This window comes from Lissotriton vulgaris, chromosome 1_1 (assembly GCF_964263255.1).
Source record: "Lissotriton vulgaris chromosome 1_1, aLisVul1.2, whole genome shotgun sequence".
NCBI classification, from domain to species: domain Eukaryota; kingdom Metazoa; phylum Chordata; class Amphibia; order Caudata; family Salamandridae; genus Lissotriton; species Lissotriton vulgaris.
Window position 1 is genome coordinate 530,289,355 of NC_141685.1, and position 19,475 is coordinate 530,308,829.

Genomic DNA, 19,475 nt, shown 5'->3' on the forward strand with positions numbered 1-19,475 from the left:
GCAATTCGGGCTGGACTGTTCCCAGGAGGCACAGGGTCAGACTGATTTGCATATGGCCATGTCTGAACTGGGGTGGCAGAGTGGGCTAAAGAACGGTGATGGATTAAACCCAGATCTGTTGACTGGGTGTGAGTGTTTGATTGGTTCATATGCTCCGTCCATCACCACCCCCTTTTGTACCACTTTGTTCGCCATAAGTTGGCTGGGTATGCTCAGACGTGAGTCCCTTGCTCACTTTGCCACTGGATTCAAGCAAGCAGGGCTGAAGACGGCTGAAATGCCAGAAACCGGTTCTCGGAAGCTTGTTTCCGGTCCAGGGAAGGCATGGCTTGGCAGTTTGGGCTGGACTGTTCCCATGAGGCACAGGGTCAGACTGATTTGCATATGGCCATGTCTGAACTGGGGTGGCAGAGTGGGCTAAAGAACGGTGATGGATTAAACCCAGATCTGTTGACTGGGTGTGAGTGTTTGATTGGTTCAGATGCTCCTTCCATCACCACCCCCCTTTGTACCTCTTAGCCAGAGCATGGCATATCTTAATACAGAGAACGACCTAGTGAGAGATGGTCCTTTTCTGCACTGCCCACCCCTTCTTAGCTCCCACGTACCCCATAAAGAGTTGGTTGTCAGGCGGGAACTCTTTTGTCGGTCAAGGTAAAACAACAACGCTCTTTTTGAGTTCCTGTGGTGGAGACGCTCCTCTTCCTTATAGGAATGTGAGGGAGCAAGGAAGGTGGGCATCGGGATGGATAGACCCAGATGGAATGAGGTCACAACCTTTGACAAGAATGAAGCGTGGGTGCAAAGCACCACTTTGTCCAGAAAAGACATCAGGTAGGGAGGTGTGCAAGATAACACATGCAACTCACTCACCCTCCGGGCAGATGTAATGGCCACTAAAAAGGATGTCTTGATGGTAAGCAGCCGGAGGGGACAGTTGTGTAACCGCTCGAAGGGAGCACACATAAGATAAGTGAGGACAAAATTAAGATCCCACTGCAGCACAACAAAGGGCATGGGTGGAAACAAGTGTGCCAGCCCTTTTAGAAACCTATGTACAATTGGACAGAGCAGGACCACCGGAGACAGAGGGTGGGAAATGGGAGGATAGATGCCTGACTTACCTGGGTCCCCAAATATACCATACTCATGGAGACCTGCTAGAGGGCCATATATGGCAAGCTTGCAAGCCACCAAAGGTAACTTGGGGGACACTCCCGCTATCTGTTGCGGGTCGTGTTGCACTCTTAAAGATGGTGACGCTGCCCCGCCTCTTGTATTACTTTGGGTCACTGCCACTCTGGATACCACCTAGACTGTTTACTCGGCTCAAAACAATGGTCACAGGTTTCTTATGGGGATCTGGGAGAGGGAGGGTGGCACTCACTACCATGATGAGGCCTACAGCGGAGGGGGGCTTTGCAGTACCAGATTTTGAGGCCTATTATCTTTCAGGCAGCTACAGTGGTTCACAAAATGGATGGCGGGGAGTCTCAGGAACACAGGCGACCACGGGGCACTGATCTGAGCTTGCGGCTACTATCTCAGGTGTTGGTGAGGCTCCCCACACGGGGGCGTTCGGTCCCCTCCGACTTAAGTACCGTGTGCATGTGCTGGTATAGGTCCCACAGACGGGTGCAAATTTGGTGCCCCTACGCACCAGACATCCCACTGACCATATGCGAGGCATTACCCCACAGTGGGAATTGGCAACGACTGCAGACTTGGAGTGAAGCAGGAATCTCCACAATAGGGGACTTATATTAGCAGAATACTCTGTTCCCCTTCAATGACCTCCAAGAGCGATATGATCTCCCAAGAGGAGATTTTCTTCTGCATGACGCTCTGACAGCAGCCATGCGAAAATACTGGCAGAAGGGGATTGCTGAGCCTCAGACATCTACAATTTGCCAATATATAGTGATAGCAGCTGGAACTTTCAAGGCAGTTACTTGCCATTATAGGCGCCTAACGCAGGAGAAACTCCGGCCTTTGACTGCCTTGCGCATCAAGTGAAAGGAGGATCTGGGTGAGGCTATAGACGAGAAACCATGGGGGAAGCTTGTGGAGAGGGCCTGGAAGAGCTCCAGGAATGCAAGATTCCAGCTGATCCACTTCTATGTTCTGCACTGAGCATATCTCACACTGGGCAAGATTAACTAATCTTTTAGTGTACACTGAACCGCCTGCCGTGATGTAACATGGAGGACGCAGGGTTCTTGCCCATGTTCTGGGGTTGTCCAAACCTGGGGGGGCTTCTGGAGGGAGGTCACCACAGTCTTGGCAACTACGGCAGATAGAGAGGTAGTGATGACCCCAGGGTATTGTCTGCTGCACTGGTTCCCTCACACGGCCAGGAACAAAGTCACTAGCAAGTTCATGGACTTAGGGCTGGTTTTGGCTAAAAGGGAGATCACAAGTCATTGGAAGGCGAGGAATAGCAATAACGTATCCAGGTGGACGGGGGAATTTGTGAAGTGGGCAGAGTGCGAGGGGACAATCAGATTGCAAATGGCTCAAGGACAGGGAGCAAGAAGACGCTGGAAGCAGCCAGGGCATGTATAGCGCTAGTGGAGCTCCCGAGACACCGAGCTGAGGATAGGGAAGATAGCCTGGATGGAGAGGGCCCTAATGGGGGCGACTGATCACCTGGCATTACTAGTGTTCATGACTGATGGTCACACAGTAGGCCTGACACATTATCTTGTACACCCCACACCACACAATGCTAATATTTCCTGAGATTTGTTTGAATATGCCACTTGAAAACTCAATAAAGTCTGTTAGAAAAAAAAATCTGTCATGACTGTGAGATCTGGTTGGGGAAGGGCTTAGCCGTTGACCCAATTGTGGTTTGTCAACCAGCACTGCAGATCTTTTGCAGTTCCTTCCGAGATCTGAACCACATCAGTGAGAATTCCCTGATGCTGAGCCCACTGGAACTTCAAATCCCATTAAAAAAGTGGCATACTCCACCTGTCATGTGTTACCAACAGGATGCAGGAGGCCATAAGGCCCAACAGCCTGAGAGTCAGTCTCACCGAAATCCAGGATAGTGGCTGAAACATCAGAATCACAACCTGAATATACTGGATTCACTGCTCGAGAGGATAGGCCCGAAACTGCAGTGTCCAGAACAGCTCCAATGAAAGGGAGCGTCTGAGAAGGAGTTAGGTGTGACTTTGGTGTGTTTATAGAGAACCCCAGCGAATGCAAGAGGTCCACCGTAGTCTGAAGGTGAGAGACAACTGCTTGGGGAGAGGACGCCTTAAACAGCCAGTCGTGGAGGTAGGGGAAGACTGCCACCCCTAACCTGCGCAGATAAGCTGCGACCATCAACATCACCTTGGTGAACACCCGAGGGGCACTGGTAAGGCCAAAGGAGAGCATAGAAGTGCTCATGGCCCATCTTGACGCCTGTGGCTTGGCAGAATGGAGATATGAAAATACGCATCCTGCAGGTCCAACGCTACCATTCAGTCTTCTTGGTCTGGAGCAGACAAGACCCAAGCCAAAGTAAGCACCTAAGAAAGCACAGCTCGGGCCATCTCCGGGACTTGGGAACCACTTGCACAACCGTCTCCTGAAAGGAGAGGGAGAAACGGCCCAATAAGCATGTGGTATTCACCGATCGCAAAGCCAGGCTGGAGGAAGAAATCATTTTCTTATCAAATTAATCCAACCTCTTGGATTCCCCATCCGGAGGGGCGGAAGGGAACGCGCCCTGTGATGTAGAGGCCTGCACCACCAAACTTTCTGGGGTGGGGTGTTGGCTGAGGAACTTTGGGTCGCACAGTGTTGGGCGATGGCAGCGTGTAAATAACTTATTCACAGGAGCCCCTGTGCTAGGCTTGGATCACATGCCGAAGGACATCAGTTAGTGCTTCATTAAAGGGCAAACGGGATTCTGAGGTGGGCGGCCCAGGCTGAAGCATTTCAGGCAGGAGATTAGTCCTGACCGCCACAGATGGTGACTCCAATCCAAGGACATCGGCTGCCCTTTTAACCACCATGACATAAGAAGCCCCCTCCTCCATAGCCACAGTTGGCGGAGAAAGCATGCCAGTATCTGGAGAAGTATCTAGTCCACTGCCTTCCCCATGTTCCCCATACCAGTCCAACTACTCTGCAGAGTCATCCTGGGGTTACAAAGGGTCCATTGACCCCTCCCATTCCTCTCCAAAGCTGAACACATCCTCAAAGTGTTAAGGCGACAATATAGAACCCATGGGTTCAATCGGCAACAAAATCGGCGTTGAACAAGGTCGTTCTGATTCAGTGTCGTCGGGGATCAGGATGGGGCTGGTACCACCACTGGCCACAGGCTGCACTAAAGGCCCCGGCTTCGGGTCCGACGCCAGGGGAGGTCGCAGAGACACGACCGGCATTGACCTGGATCCGTGATCGCATCTCTGAGGCCCCACTGGCACCATTGTCGGAGCTGATGGCATCAAATCTGATGGGGTCCCTTCTAATCCCACAGGGATCAACGGCTCCCAGAAAGTGAGGGAGGTGCGAAGTTAACCCTGGCTATGACTCCATAGAACCGTGCCTGCAGCGTCACTGCTCCTTACTTTCTTTGTCGACGAACAACAATCAAGGTGAAGATGAAGTCCATTTCAACTTCTTTTTCTTGTGCCTCTTCCCCGAGTGTCCCGAAGACCTCAAGTGGGGCAAAGAGGACTTTGGGCTCCAGGGGTGGTCCTGCGACCTCCACTTCCTCAATCAGGACCAGGACCTCTGTGGAATATGACTGGACGGTATCGATGCTGGGCCGCAAGGATCTTCAAAGCACGCTCCCGCAAGGTCTTCAGAACCATAGCCCGACAGTCTGAGCATGACTTTGGATCATGGTCCCACTCAAGACAGTAGAGGCAGATAAGGTGGGGGACGGTAACAGACATCGTCTGGAGACAGGCCCGGCACGGCTTGAACCCGGTCTTCCTCAAAGACATACTCGCACACAACAGAATTTTTTTTAATTCAACAAAAAGTCGAGAAAATTGCTTCCCGGATCGGCGCTTAACTGGGGCAGGAAGGAAATAACTGACATCCGCACATCTGGGTCTCGCCTATAAAGGTACTGCAATGTCATAACTGACGCTGCCGACAACGTCACACGGAGCCGAATGGAGCCAGCTGATGGCGCAAGCAAGGAGTATTGCTCAGCAAAAGTTTATGGATCCAACCTGTCGCCTGGGAAATACAAAGGTAAGGAATCTACAGCTAGAAGGTAAGGAATCTGCAGCTAGAAGGTAAGGCATCTGCAGCTAGAAGTCTCTATCAGAAAGAAGATATCCAAGATCAAGGCATATCAAGACTTCTATTGGAATGCTATTCTAGACACCCATCAAAGCTTCTTTACAAGCACCTGACCTCAGCAGCAGATTGCTTTGACCATATCATCCCTGTCCTACATTCTCTGTGGTGACTTACAAGTCAGAATCGATTCATCCACAAATTCGCCTGTATAGGTAAAAAATCGTTTCTACTTTGATTGCTCACATTACAGCGATAAGCAACTTGGGGATCCCAACAATTGAGTAGTACTAACTCTCTATCACATAAGGGGGCGTGGCTTGGCCGGCTCCGAAATGGCCACACTCTGACTGGGCTCCTAAGCCTAATATCTGTGCAAAATCCAGCGGACACGTCGGCCATCGCCGCCCCACACCACGCCACTGACACTCACCTGCTCCTTGGGCTCAGTTTGGTCGCACTCCTGTCTTCCTGCAACGCTGTTGGGCCTTGATCCACCGCCTTGTGTATCCCGAGCCCGATCATCCCGGAGCTGACTGCGGGCATCCTCCAGGCTACTGGACCTTACTCCTGCTTCAAACCGCCGTCACTCCTGAACTTTAGCCGGTAAGAGCCACTGCTGTGGGGGCGCATTGCGGAGGGACTGGGGGCTCGCGGGTCGTACCGCCAGGCCTGGTCTGCTCGCTTGCGGGCGCCGTGCTCCTGATTCCGGCACTCGCTGCTCAGGCCTTTTTCCATTGGACTGTGCGATGTGGATGGCGCCCCCACCCCGGCTCCCCGCTGCATGCTGCCCTCCTCCCGCTATGGCCTGCCAGCTCCCTGGGACACTGTGCTGCGACAGCTACATAGGCCACACTGCCCTTCTGTCCCAATTGGCTGCGGCGACCAAACGCACTTCACGGGCACCCCCTCTCCTGCTCTCCAGTGTGATAGATATCCATCCTGCAGCGACACACCACTCGCCACCGCTTTTGAGCACCACTGGCCTCATTCAACGCCTGCCGGCTCCCCCAGCCTGGACCGGTCCGGCCGAAATCAGCACCTGTGAGCTCCTGGTCGTTTCACCCTTACTCCGCTCCTGTGCTTTGACATGCGGTTGGCGTTGGCCCTCTGCCCACTGCTGGGCCCTGCTCTCAAGGAAGTCTAGGGGCTGTGGTGCCCGTGGCCCATCACTCCTCTGGACTTGGACCTGCCTTCCCCTGGGGTGTTCCCCTCACCCCCATGCATGCCTTGCGGAGGCCTTCCTCCCACACTTATCGCGTCTTTGCTTACTCTGGCCCTGCAATCTCCTGACGGCGTCAGTGGCTGGAACTACATCGCTACACCTTATGACTGCCAGGCGGCCTGCAAATCACTCTGCCATCCTGCCGGCCACCCCCCCTCTATTGGACAGTCTTCACTGTTTCCCCCCAGAGCTGGAGAGCCCACTCCTCATCTGTGTCGACACCCTGGAGTTGTGTTTGTTGCGAGGGTCCTATGCAACGCGCCGCAACCTGCCTAGCTGCTCACTTGGTTTGCTAATTGTTTCCATCGCCTGCTGGTCCTGTTCCTCCGCTTTTCCAGAGCTGCATCACCTCTATTGAATGCAACATTTACCTCTTATCTCGGCTGCCTCCATATTGCTGCTAGACTGTTTCTCCAGACATGGGGAGGACCGACCCCAAGCAGCCTAAAATCGCTTTTGATCAACATCACCAGACGCGCCAGGAGGGCACGGGCGCCGACAGAGGGGACCCCCCGGCTCCTTCCGACATGGCTTCAACTCGTGAGGATGACTTAAAGGCCATTATGCTGGACGTCAAGTCCACTGTCACCAACATTGCGGCTCAATTGGATCAGCTGTTGGCTCGCCTGGACACAGTGAAGGCCCGAGTCGATTCACACGATGCCCGCCTCCTCCATGTGGAAACCAGGGTCTCGGATGCGGAGGATGCCGCCAACCAGAACCGTCAGAAACTGCTCCAGATGGACAAAATTCTGGATCTCATCCGGAACAAGAACGAAGATTTGGAGACGCGCTCCCGCAGGAGCAATCTCCGCATCATGGGAGTGCCTGAATCCACCAATATCTCCCCCATGGAGGACTAAGTAGAACAGCTGGTCCGCGAGATCTTTGGCAATCTCCTCTCCCCAGTCTTCATTTTAGAGCAGGCCCACCGCTCTCTTGGCCCTGCCGGCCCGCCCACCCCATCATAGCAAAAATGTTGAACTTCCGGGACCGTGACGCCATCCTGCGGGCGGCCAGAGAGAAGGGGGAAATTGCCACCAGGGTAACTCCCTGTCATTCTACACTGACTACACGACCACGGTTCAGGCGGCCCGAATTCCTTCCGGCGAAACTACTCCTTTAAAAGCACGAGATCTCCTACTCACTGGCATATCATGCCAAACTGCAAGTCAAACAGGGTCCCAAGACCCTCATCTTTTCGGACCACAGGGAAGAGCTGACATTTGCCAAAACACTGGACAGGTCTTTAACTCACAGGCTGCTTCTGCGGACAACCTTAGTGATAATGACTGACCAGATGGATAGCCATGTTTGTGTGGGGTTTTTCTTCTTGCTGACCTTTTGTTCCTTAGCCTCTCAGCTTGAATGTTGACTACTGACCCAATGCTGTTTCTCAGGCTATTCTAATTTATCAGTTTTGCTGTTGGCAAGGTGTTGTATACCTCCTTCTATTTACTCCTTGGTGTCTGCCTCTTCCTATGGCTTGGCCACCCTGTCTTTCTGGCATGGGTGTACGCTGAGCGTTTCCATGCCCCCACGGGATAACTCCCATCTTTGACACAGACTCTTCCCTTCCCAGTTATGGGTCCCTGGGGTGGGTAGGGGTGGTACCTCAGCCTGATTGGGGGGTTGGTGTGGGAGCTGGGTTGGGGGGAATCTTTGGGGTTTTAGGTTTTGAAAGCGGCGGGTTCGGGTGGTTAGGTGATGGAGGCCTGTGCTGTGCGACCTCCCAATGAGGCAACGCTGTACTTATCAACACCGGCTCGGGTACCGAGCCTCCTCATGTCAGGTTCTTCTCCCCTATGGTTCATTTCCCAGCTGGGGTGATTGTATTGTTTGTCCTTATGAGGCTTTTGTTGTCTTTGTGATTGCACTATTCCAATGTGATTCCATTGTTACTGCACTATTGCTTTTCCTTGTTATCCATTGCACTGTGCGTGGCATTTACACACGGACTCTGCTCTTTCCCACACCGTTGTCGCTTCTCCATCCCGCAACGAAGCGCCATGACTGACACTACACTTTGGACATGGAATGTCCGTGGGCTGAACAACCACCGTAAGGCACGACTAGTCCACGCCCACCTCATTCGGCCCAAGGTGGACATCTTCTATTTACAAGAGACCCACTTGTTACCGGCCACCTCATCCAGACTCCATTCGAGACACTGGGGTGAAATTCACTCTTCCTACTATCCCAACTATTCCTGGGGGGGGGTTCTCCATTTTGTTATGTAAAGGGTTCCCATGGCAAACCTCTCAGGTGCACACTGATCCTGGGGGGCGTTGTGTTATCCTCTATGGCACCCTAGGGGCTCAACCTTTGATACTTGCTGCTTTATATGGCCCAAACTGCGATGATCCTGATTTTTTCGCGCAAGTCTGTCACCACATCTCATCATTCGGCTCTGCAGCGCTCCTCTGGGGGGGGGATTTTAACGTAACACTATCCGCTGCTCTGGACCAGTCCGGCACTCATGCTTCTCATCCATGTGCTGCTGTACTCCTCAGCTCCATTCTCTCGGACAACTCCCTGTACGACGTGTGGCATCATGCTCACATTGCTTTACAGGAGGGTACTTCTGTCTCTGGTACTCGTGGCTGCTGGGCGAGTCTCGACTTGTGGATCAATGCCTTGGTATGGCTCACCTCAGTTGATCATATGGCGCGCACTCTCTCTGATCATGCCCCCATTCACCTCTGCCTTTGCCTCCCACATTCTCCTCGCCGTGCCTTTTCCTGGCGGCTTCCCCCTAATGCTTTGAGCGATTCGGTCTTCAGTGATGAAATACAAACCACAATCGTAAACTATTTTGAGCTCAATGTGGGTTCTGTGGTCTCCCCGTCTACGCTCTGGGAGGGGTTTAAAACTGTTATCCGCAGGGTATGTGTTCCTAAGCAATCTGGCATTCTTCGCTACATCCGTGGCACTCTTGATAGACTAGAGGGGGAAATTAAAGTGCTTGACTCCTCCCACGCCCTGACAGGCTTGCCCAGCTTCGGGAGAAACTTATATTTATTTATTAAGAAGCTTGTAAAGCGCGCAGCTACCCCCAAAGGGGGTGTCCCGGCGCTACAGAGTACTTGTCAATCAGAGGGGAAGGGCCAAAGCAGGTAGGAACGGGGAGAGAGTTTAAGGGAGAGTGAACAACCAGGTCTTAAGTCTGCGACGGAACACTTGCTCTGAGTCGATAAACCTGAGGTCCAATGGGAGGCAGTTCCAATATTTGGCAGCAGCCACTCCAAACGATCTGCCGCCACACCTGGCGCGTCGAAATCTGGGCACCACCAGGAGACGTAGGCTGTTAGATCTTAAAGTTCGGACAGAACGAGAAAGTTTGAGCCTTGTGCTCAGGTAGGCAGGGCCAGAGCCATTAATGGCACGAAAGGCTAGAATCAGGATTTTAAATTGGATGCGTCTGGAGATGGGAAGCCAGTGCAGCTCTTTCCGATAGGCCGCAACAGAGTGGCGGTAGGGGATATTACCAATTAATCTGGCGGCTGCATTTTGGATAACTTGTAACCTTTCAACGAGGTAGAGAGGGGCGCCTGCATAGAGACTATTGGAATAGTCTAAATGCGACGTGATCAGGGCATGTACAACAGTCTTGCGAGAGTCTAGAGGGAGGAAAGGAAAAATCTTCCTGATCATACGCAGTTTGCCAAAGCAGGCGGATGTCACCTTGTTGATCTGGGCTTTACAGGACAAAGTATTGTCAAAAAGGAAGCCCAGATTGCGGGCAGACTGAACTGGTGTAGGAGGCGGATTAAGAACAGCAGGCCACCAAAGGGTGGAGGAGGGGGGAGATTTTTGGTTGAAAAATAAGACCTCCGTTTTGTCAGCATTTAGTACCAGATGGTTTGCAGCCATCCAGGAGCAAATATTGTCCAGGCAGTTGCGGAAGTTAGAGAAGTGGAGGTCAGAGTGGTCTCTAAAAGAAAAAATAAGCTGCGTATCATCAGCATAAGAGACCACCCTGACCCCCCACGACTCAACCACTCTGGCAAGAGGGCCTAAATAAACATTAAACAACAGAGGGCTCAAGGCCGAGCCCTGAGGCACACCGCACAAGAGAGGTTTATCTTCTGATACAAAGGGCCGTAGAAGAACTCTCTGTGTCCTCCCAGTAAGGAATGACCTGATCCAGGTCAATACAGTGCCTCCAATACCTAGCTGCTGCAGGCGATCCAGTAGTATATCATGAGACACCGTATCGAAAGCGGCGGACAGGTCGAGGAGGACCAGCATAGCCTCCTCTCCCCTGTCCACACACTCTCGAATTGTCTCCGATACCTCTAGCAAAGCAGTTTCTGTGCTAAAGCCGGTTCTAAAGCCGGACTGGGAGTCATGCAGCAGCTGATTTGTTTCTAGGTAGTGAGACAATTGCCTCTGAACTACCTTTTCCAAAATTTTAGCCGGTTTGGGAAGGAGAGATATAGGTCGGTAGTTAGAAAATAGTGAGGGATCTGCATCAGTCTTTTTTAAAATGGGGACCAGCATGGCCTGTTTCCACAATGTAGGGAACTGCCCTCTAATTAAAGAGGTGTTCCAAATAGAGAGGAGGGGATTGGTTAGGATCGGAGCAAGATTACCCATCACTTTAGCGGGGACTGGATCTAATGGTGATCCCGAGGTTACCTGGTGGAGTAATTTGACAGCTATATCGGGCATGATTTCATCAAAAGTATTCAGTGAACATTTCAGAGTGTCAGGCTCAGGGTTCAACAGGGAGGTAAAGGTGGATTGAAATGAAGAGGATAGTTTGATGATTTTATCTTGAAAAAAATCAGAGAGTCCATTGCAGAGGGTCTGACTAGAAGAGTCGTGGGCCTTCAGAGCAGGAGGATTGACAAAGTCCTCCTGCTTACTTACTGACTTCGTAGATGAGGCTGGCAGGGAACTGGGGTTTCTTGCCAGGGAGGCGAGGGCATGACACTTCGGCGAGGGTGATCGTCCTGTAAAAACACTTGCCAACATCCTTCGCCAGCTACGAGCCGCATCCTAAATCACCGCCCTTCCGGACGGCGGCCCTGATCTTACCACCTTCCCTGAGGAAATTAAAGCACACATCACCACCTTTTATGCACAACTCTACACGGCCGGATCGGTGCCACGGCGTGAAGTATTTGACCAATATTGCGACACCGTTCAGCTTCTTTAGCTCGGCAATCCCCATTGGGAATATCTTGACGAGCCCTTCTCTAGAGAAGAGATCCTCGCGGCAATCAACAGCATGCCTGGTGACAAGACCCCCGGCTCGGACGGCCTGCTGGCTTCCTTCTATAAAGCTTTTGCCCCGCTCTTGGTTCCCCATTAAGCCTCCATGTAAAATGAATCTTTAGAAACAGGATTGTTCCCCCCTTCGCTGCACGAGGCAGAGCGTCACTCATACCGTCCCCTATCCCCATCAATAGAGATAATAAAATGTTCGCCAAATTGCTCGCTCCAGACTCCTACCCCTCATGCCGCACGCTCAGATCACGCCGGCTTCAATCCCGGTCGCGCAACCTCTCACAACCTCCGGACAATTTCTTCTGTTATCCATCAAATTAATCCTGCACTCCTGGCAGTGGCGCCACCAAGGCCTTCGACACCTTGGAGTGTCCATCCTGTTCTATCTCCTCCCCCAGTTGGGCTTTAGCCAAGTTTTCTTACGTAAAATGCAGCTTCTTTATACTCTACCCACTGCCCGTCTCCGCATTAATGGACAAGTCTCTGAGCCCATTCCCATCGGCAGCGGTAATCTGCAGGGTTGTCCGCTGTCTCCCATGCTCTTTGCTATCACCATGGAACCCCTTGCGGCTCTTCTCCGGCAACACCATGCCGAGAGAGGCATTGGTTTTGCGGCTGGTGCCTTACTATTTTCCATGGATGCGGATAAAGTCACTCTTTATGTCCGCCATCCTCAGGAGAACCTTAGCCTACTGGCCCATGAGGTGATTCGCTTCGGCGGCTATGCCGGTATCCGGGTCAACTGGGGCAAGTCTGTACTATTTCCTCTTACAGATGCTACGCTTGGATGCCTCAGAGCAGCTAATCGCGCTTTATAAAATCCATTTTCTTTTTTTTTTTTTTTTTTTTTGGAAAACCTTTATTTGTAGAAAAAGTACACCGCTATTCAGCCTTATATCCCGGAGGCCAGGCAGCATTGAGGTAGCAGGTGAGATCGTGTACAATACTGTGCGCAGAAGCAATCAGGTTTAATTTTCAATAACATCAAACGTAGTATAAATAAACCAAAGAATAGGAAAGCCTCAAAAAGGCTAAGAGAAAAAGGCGTGCGCTAGGCACGAAAAGGAGCCAAAGAGAAAGAGAAGTGGCTGAGGACAGTACAGAAATAGTGGAATTGCGCAGCGGGAGGGGGTCGAGGGCCGCACACCCATGACAGCACACAATAGCAGTGACAACGATAAGGTACGTGGGGGGTAACACACCAGGATAACCCCTCTGGAACTGCGGGAAGGGGTTCTACGGGGAAGGTAGGACTTCAGAGTCAGTCTCTATTGAGGGGTCGCAAATGTCACCTCTGTAGGAGTTCCAGGCTCCCCACACAGACCTCCACATTCTAGGCTTGCCCCTGGCCACGTACACCGTCTTTTCACGCAGCATGCACCAGTCCATGCTGGTTTCCCATAAGCTGAGGGAGGGAGGAGCAGGCGCACCCCATTTCTGGGCGATGTCCCTTTTGGCCACCATATTACCCAGGGTGACCCAACGGGTCTGGGCTACACTGTAATCATTCGGACACCAAACATTGAGGAGGCATCGCCGGGCCTCAGCCGGTAAGGCCACACCAGTCACTTCCGCCATCACCTCATGCACTCGCGTCCAATACCGGGCAACCCCAGGACACTCCCACACGATGTGCAGGAAAGTAGCAAGCATACCACAGCCCCTCCGACAAAGGCCATCTGTGGAAAGTCCCATATGTATGAGTCTAGGGCCAGTGACATATACCCTGTGTAGTATTTTCAACTGAACAAGGCGGAGTCGTGCTGATATGGCCACCTCCCTGGGGGAGGAGATCGCTGACTGCCACTCCTCGTCGTCCATCTCTATACCATCATTCACCCAGTGCAACCTCAACCGTTCAAGCAGATCTACCCTCACATTGATGAGCTTTTTGTACGTCAGGGAGATAGCGCTGTCCGGCATATGGCCGTCCAGCACCCGATCTTCCAGGGGTGATGACTCAGGGATCGCATCTTCACCAGATATGTGAGGGGAGAGGGCATGACTAAGCTGGGCATGTCGGAAATATTCCGTCGGCGCCAGCTGGTACTCAGACTGTAGCATGTCAAACGACTTGACCCTCCCCCTCGCCATCATGTCTCCAACCTTAGATATCCCGATGGTGTCCCACCGGTCGAAACCTTTAGTTTTCCACAGCTTTCCCAGTATGTCCGAGTCGTATAGGGGTGTGGCCAGAGTAATCCTACCTTTCCAGCCCAGAGTGTCAGTGACCGCACGCCATATATGTACCATCGTTTTGGTGGGGCCCGTCAGCTTCCGGTCCAAGGACCTGGAGTATAAGGCTCTATAATAGTTCCCGTCGTTCACGAGCCACCGATCCATGGCGTAGCCCGGGCTGGCCGCTGGGCCATAAAGGCCGTGGTTGATGGCCGCAAGCTGGGACGCCCAGTAGTAGCGTCGCATATCCGGTAGGGCGATACCCCCGTCGTAACACGGTATGGTCAGCTTGAGCAACGAGATTCGTGGCCTCCCATCCCACAACAGCTCTCGCTGCAGGGATTCGATCTCTCCAAAGTATTTGGCCGGGACCGAATCTTGGGTGTTTTGCAAAGCGTAGAGGAAGCGAGGTAGCGCCATCATTTTGAATAAAGCGGCTCTGCCCATTAGGGAGATCGGTAGCTTCTTCCACCCCTCGACATCTCTACGTAATCGCGCAAGCGGTGGTAAAAGGTTGTGTGAGTATCGGGCTCGGGGGTCGCGCGACACGTAAATGCCCAGGTATCGAAAGCCCTGCTGGGCTATCTGTATTGAGCACCCCCGGGGGAGGCGCGGAGTGTCTCCACACAACGTGTATAGTGAGGATTTAGACCAGTTGATCACCAAGCCGGAATGGGTCCCGAAGGTACCCAGCAGGTCAAAAACCACAATAAGTGAGCGGCAGGGAGAGGTGAGATACAAGAGGATGTCGTCCGCGTAAAGCGACACTCGGTCCTCGAGGCCAGGTGACCACGTAATCCCGGAGACATCAGGGTGCGTCCTAATCCAAGCCGCCAGGGGTTCCAGTGCCAGAGCGAACAGGAGCGGCGAGAGCGGACAACCTTGTCTGGTGCCCCTGTGCAGCGCAAAGGAGGCCGACAGCCGACCATTGACGGCCACATTAGCCAACGGTGCGGTATACAGCAGTCGGACCCATCCGATGTAAGTGGGCCCAAACCCCAACTTGGCTAGGACAGCCCACAAGTAGCTCCACTCCAGCGAGTCGAAAGCCATAGTGGCGTCAAGCGAGGCGAGAACTGCAGGCTCACGAAGCAGGTGAGCACGTGCCATGACCGCGTGAAGTCTCCATAAGTTGAGCGCCGTGTTCCGGTGCGGTATGAAGCCGGACTGGTCCGGGTGGACCAAGTCCGTGATCACACCCACAAGCCGGTTGGCCAACAATTTGGCCAGGATCTTGGGTTCGGCGTTCAGTAGCGAGATGGGTCTATAAGACCGACACAAATCACGCGGTTTTCCTTCTTTGTGGATCACCACAATGGTAGCGAGTCTCTGGTCGAGGGGGAGTTCTCCCGTCTCGCGGGCTTCAAGGAACATATTAAGCAATGGCGTGGCCAGCGCATCGGCCTTGAGTTTATAAAGCTCGACCGGGATACCATTGGGTCCCGGTGCTTTGCCGGAGCGCAGCGAGCAGATCGCCAGGGCCACCTCATCCACAGACAGGTCTCGGTCCATGTCCTCGCGGTCAAGATCCGAGAGGCAGGGAAGGTCAATGTCCTCCAGAAAGGAGGCCGAGACAGACTCTGGAAGAGGATTTGCGGAGGTGTACACCCCCTCAAAGTATTCAGCGAAGGACCCAACTATAGCCGCCGGGTCCGTCAGGGACAGACCGTCCTCACCCACCAGTTCTGGGACCACCCGGGACGCCAGTTCCCGTCTATCCAGCCACGCCAAGAGCTTGCCCGCCTTATCGCCCGAGTCATATATCCTGCCCTGCTGTTCCCTGCTCAAGGCCTTCGCTGCATCAGTGGTGGTCGCCCGGAGTTCGGACTGTTTAAGGGAGAGAGCGTGAATCAAGTCGGGTGACGGATCCAGCTCCAGTTGGGCGCTCAGGTCAGCGAGTTCAGACTCCAGCCGCACCACGTCCTCATCCCGGCGGCGGCGAGCCTCCGCAATCAGGGAGAAGGCCTCGCCACGAAGCACAGTTTTAAAGGCCTCCCAGAGGGAGACAGCGGACTTAACGGAGCCAGTATTTTCGACAAAGTACCGGTCCATAGCTTTAGTCAGGAGAGCCCTGGTCTTCGGATCGCGAAAGTACCACGGGTTAATGGGAGCCACTCGCGAAGACGCGGGGATCTGTAAGTCAAAAGAGACCCAGACCGGGGAATGATCTGAAATGCCCCTAGCTAGGAGTCGCGCGGTGGACACAGACTGCGCCTGGGCAGCCGGGGTGAGGACGTAGCCTATTCTAGAAAAGCTACCGTGGGCACCCGAGAGAAAAGTGTACTGCCGCTGGGTAGGATGTAACAATCGCCAGCAATCAACCATCCCCATGGAACTCAAGAAATCAGGCAGCCAAGATTGGGAAGGGCGAAGATCCCTGGATGGAAAGCGGTCCAACTCCCCCGAGACTACAGAGTTGAAGTCCCCACCCACCAGCAACAATCCCTCGGGGAGTCCCAAAATGGCGCCTCCCAGGTCCCTGAAAGTAGTCTCCTGCAGCCCCGGGGGGACATAAACCGAAACCAAAACTAGCGTGCGGCCCTCCCACTTGCCCACCAACGCCACGTATCTGCCTCTTTCATCAGCAAGTACAGACTCCACCTCCAACGGGAGGGACGTGCGCACCATGATGCCCACCCCTCTGGAACCCGAGGAGAACCCTGAATGTGCCACCATTTTGTATCCCCGTCTATTCAAGGCCTTACAGGCATGTCCCACCAAGTGGGTCTCTTGTAGAAAAACTACATCAGGCGAACAGCGCTTGAGCATCTGCAACACAACTCCCCTCTTAATACGGTCCCCCAACCCGTTAACATTCCAGCTCAACAAATTAAGAGATTTACCCCCCATCATCAAGGACGTTCCGCACCCCCTCCCCCACCCACATCAGCGCCCACAGCAGTATCATTTCAGACCAGTAGTTCCTCAGCCAGAACAAAGAGTAAGACAAAGAAAAAGTACGAAAAAACACACCCCAACTACCCCCCACCCTGCACCCCTGCATCAGACTATAATCCACCCCAACTAGCAGTGTGCCTGTCGCCCCTCAACTAACCTACAAGAAGCCCACTGAGGAGAAAGGAGACATCCCATCCCCCCCCGTCATCCCCCATATTAATTACAAAAAGAGTCAAAATAATAGCAGCAGTGTCAAAAGCCGAAGTCCCTCACGGCAACCCAGCTCTCGGAAGGCAAGTAACCAAGCAATCATTCCCGTGCTTCCGCGCCTCCGGTGGTCTCCCCTGTCTGATCGGTCGGCTCATGTCCTCCCTGGGTCAGGGTATCAAGCCAGTGTCCCACCTCATCCGGGAAGTCAAAGAAGAAGGTCCGGTGGTCCCGCTCGATGCGAAGCTTGGCCGGATAGAGCATAGAGTAGCGTAGGCCCATTTCCCTCAGTCTCCGTTTCACCCCCGTAAAGCTCTGACGCTTTTTCTGAACAGCCTGGGTGAAATCCGGGAAGAAGTTCACATCAGAATTCTGGAAGCGGAGAGGGCCCGCAGTCCTCGATTCTTGCAGGATAGCGTCTCTGTCCCTGTAATTGAACAGCCTCGCGATGATGGGGCGAGGGGAGGCACCCGATTTCGGCGGCCCACCCGGGATCCTGTGGGCCCATTCCACCGAAAAGAACTTGCTCAGGCCCCCCGGTGCCAAGTTCTTGACCACCAGTTCTTCCACAAAGAGCTCAGTCGAGCCTTCCTCGGCCTTTTCCGGTACACCGGTGATGCGAACATTCTGGCGCCGCGCGCGACCCTCGAACTCGTCCAGTCGACGCGCCAGCATTCCGTTAGCCATTTTCAGGTCGCGCACCTCCAACTGTATATCGGACACATCCGTGACCAGGCTGGAAGTCTTAAGGTCCAGCGATTTTACCCGGTCGTTAGTTTTCCCGAGGTCGGTCCTGATGAGGTTTAACTCGATCTTCAGGGAGTCAACCTTGCTGGACAGTTCCTCGCGGAGAGTGTGCACCTCCGTCTTCACCCCCGATATCGCTCCCATGACGTCCCGAAGTGTTATCTCGGAGTCGTCCGGCGATTCATCTCTACCTGAGTCTTTAGCACGAACCACCAGTACCGGTGATCCCTTAGACTGGGAGAATCGCTCCGGAATGGTGGACTGGGACTGGGATGGTTTCCTGTTGAGCCGCTGAGATTTGCCCACGTCCGAGCCTCCCTTGCCCGCCATGTTGGCACTCTCGGGACAGGGGGACACCAGGGGCGAAAGAGTCCAGTGTAGTATGCCCAATGCACCCGACGATATCTCCAAAGTCCAGTGCTGAAGCCGCCCAGCAAGGCACTCAAGGGTCAGAAGCATCCATCGGGATGAAGAAGCGTAGGCAGGGAGGTACCATGTGGAGACACCGCTGTACCCCACAGCGGTCGCCAGTGATGCGGGCGGAGCCTCCGGGATCCGTCGAGCTAACTGAGTCTAGGAATGTCCGATTTTCATTCCGAAAGCGGGTACCGCCTCAGGACCGGCTTAGCAACCGATTCCCACAATCGTGGGACAGGATGGACCACAGGATTATTGCGGAGGACCGGGAGGTCTTCGGAGCTCCGAGCTCACGCGGCCATCTTGGTTGGCAGCGAAGCTCCTCCTCCATAAAATCCATTTTCATTTCATTTCACAACACCTTTTGTTCCCGAATATCCCTTTGTGTGGGCCTCGGAGGCCACTAGATATTTGGGCATTTGGTTGAGCAGGGACTATAATGAACTTTGGAAAGTTAACTGTGGTCGCTCTGTAGACTGCTTCGAGTCTAAGATTCCCCTCTGGAACCGGCTGCCACTTTCTCTGGCTGGGCACATCGATATCGCCAAAATGGTGCTTCTTCCAAAGCTCTTATACTGATTTGTCAACATCCCCATCCTTTAACTGCTCACTTTTTTCGCAAGATTCGGTCTCTACTCATCACCTTAATTTGGGCCGGTCGGCAGCCTCGCATTGCCTGCAGTATCCTCACTCTTCGAATGTCGCGTGGCGGGCTTGGAGCCTCAGATTTCAAGCTGTATGCTCTCAGTGCTCAAGCCAGTTTTCTTCACTTTTGGCTTCACCCCACTCCGTTTCAACCTCACGTCATGGTGGAGGCTGACCTCGCTACCCCGTGGCCGCTTACGACTGCTCTACTCACCCAGGCGAAGCTCCTTCGCACTGAAATTTATACGGTTGAGACCCTGCACTGGGCTTGGGACGGGCTTTGCAAATTTTCCAGCTCCGACATGCTTTCCGCGAACAATATGCCACTCGCAGATCAGCCCGCCTTTCCTCCTCTTCATTCTTCCAGGGATAATCAAGCACGCTACTCATCTGGGCTTCTCCACAGTCTTGGATCTCTACCCTGGGGACAATTTATTTTCCCTCGCCGCTGACTCTGGCCCCATTAATACTTTGTTATATTATCAACTCAGAGGTATCTGTAGGAAGCTTTACCCCACATTTCCCCAGCCTTCCCCTTCAATGGTTTCTCTCGATCTTCTTTATACATCTTCCTCCCCTAAAAAACTGGTCACCAAAATGTATGCTTACACGCTAACAGCATCTCCCATTTCTACTGACCAGGTGTGCGTTGCATGGAGCGATG